This window comes from Dendrobium catenatum, unplaced genomic scaffold (genome assembly GCF_001605985.2).
Source record: "Dendrobium catenatum unplaced genomic scaffold, ASM160598v2 fragScaff_scaffold_1677, whole genome shotgun sequence".
NCBI classification, from domain to species: Eukaryota; Viridiplantae; Streptophyta; class Magnoliopsida; order Asparagales; family Orchidaceae; genus Dendrobium; species Dendrobium catenatum.
In genome coordinates, this window is record NW_021320139.1 from 37,896 (window position 1) to 40,162 (window position 2,267).

Below are 2,267 nucleotides of genomic sequence, written 5' to 3' on the forward strand. Positions count from 1 at the left end.
AATTGCGAGCTAACAAGTCGAGTCAATGCTGGCTCAAACTTAACTTTTTAGCTTATCAAACTCGACTCATAAGTCATTTATTAAGTCGAGCCCAAACCACTCACACACTTACACTTTTAAATGCGACACTACTTCACAGTCTTCACTCTTAAATCTCAAGCAAGGGCGGACGCAGGGTGGGGGCTCGTGCCCCCATTGGCCGAATGATTTTTTTCCGGTAATTTTTATATATACAAGCTCTCAATGCAAAAAAAAAAAAAAAAACTAAAAATCATTTCTCTCATCCATGAATATCGTCTCTCTCTCTCTCTCTCTCATCTCTTCCTAGTTGTATTGCAAATAAAAACTAAAATTCAATCTGTCAAAACAAAAAAAACCCCCTTTAATCAATAATTTTTTAGTATTTTTTTATCATTCTTTTTTCAAAAGAATGTTTCAATTTTATTTTTAAGATTCTATTTTAACTTATGAAAATTAAATTAAATTTAAAAAAATAATAGTAAAGTTTTATTTGAGTTAAAATCATTTTAAAGATTTAAATGAAAAAATTTCGTATAGCTTGTGTTTATTTTTGTTCTCTTGAGAAAATTTTAATTTTTTTTTATGAAAGAGATTTTCAATTTGTCTAATCATTTTTCATTATTTACTGATTATCAGTCAAACGATAAGGATATAGTAAGAAAAATATAATTATTAAGAGGGCATTGTTAGCCTCATGATTATAATTTAAAAAAAAAAACAAAAACATTTTATTGATAAAAAGCATATGTTTTGTTTTGTTTTTATGCGCTAATTTTTTTTTATTTTTTTAATCATATATTTATATTTTTAATCATATATTATGTTTTTATGAGCTCGCAGTGTTCACCCGCAAGCAAATAGCAAAAAAATTGACGTTCGGCTGAAGCGACCGAATGATGTCATACACATATTTGACGTCCGATCAGAGAATGCCTTAATAACAAAATCGAATACACCATCAGAGTAGAAGCAGAATTGAAAGACATCTAAAAGCTCTTCCTTCGTAGAAAAAGTAAATGACAAATATAAAGTATTCAATGTTTTCTTACCAATAAGCAAACTGGCTTTCAGCAAGATGGTCACTGGTTTCACTTTGGCTAACCAAAAAGGGGGTTTCTGAACGAGGGAACAGAAGCTTCAGCCGGAAGGCATCGACTCCATTGAGGTGGTAACGGAACAGCCTCTTTGCCAAAGCTCCCTTGTTTGTAACTTCTGCTTCCAATGTCACCTCTTCACAGCCAGATTCCATCATCACAAGTATGGCGGCCCTCGTAACAAGTTTTTTTTTTTTTTTTTTTTGGGACATTTAGGCCTATTTAAGGCAAACTCACACACACAACGCATACACAAAGACTCGAACCTAAGACCTCTTCGTTTGAAGCATAAGCTCTCAACCAACAAGCCAAGGTGAGCTGTGTCCTCGTAACAAGTTCAGTTGCAATGCCTTTTCCTCTGTAAGGTTTGACAACGACTAGCATCGCGATGTAGCCTCTGAAAGTACTGCGGTGTTCCCCCATCTTGCACATCACAGTGCCCACGCACTTGCTCTTGTGAAAAGCGATAGCTGAGATTGGGCCATAGATACACGAAATAGCGGTATGTGAAAATGGAATAGGGCTCGCTGAGCTCTTCGTCGACGAGGCTCATTATGAAAAGAGGGAGATGGTGTCGCCGCGTTGCTCCAGGTACTCAATCTCCGACGGCTCGGTTCTGGGTCCCCGATGGGAGCTTCCATGCCTATATGGCTCCTCTAAACAACCGCGTTTGCCAATGGATGTTTTCGCTAATAATTTATTTATTTAGGCCAATAAGTTTGAAAAGAATAGTCTTTGAATTTAGATCATTTACTGATTAAATGAGCTGATCATGTGAAATTTTTTTGTGCTTATTTTTTCTTTCACAGCGCTACTTTGATGTAGCCATATCTTTAAAATACTTTTTATTATTCTCACTATTATAAATTTTTTCTTAATTCGCTCAAAAACTATATCATTTCTTGAATATCAAGTCTCATTTAATTTGGTAAAAGACTAAATTTAAAATTCTCTATATTAATCCATTGCTAAAAAATTGCCACTGACCATATGAGAAGGAGCATACAAAAACCTACCCTCTGCATTTGAACAACTAAGGCTTATGCTTTAAAAAATACAATTTTTTAAAGATACATAAAATTTTTAATTATTTATACTAACAAAAGCTAACGTTTAAAAAAATGTTAGAGGATAATAAATTGTAATAAGCAT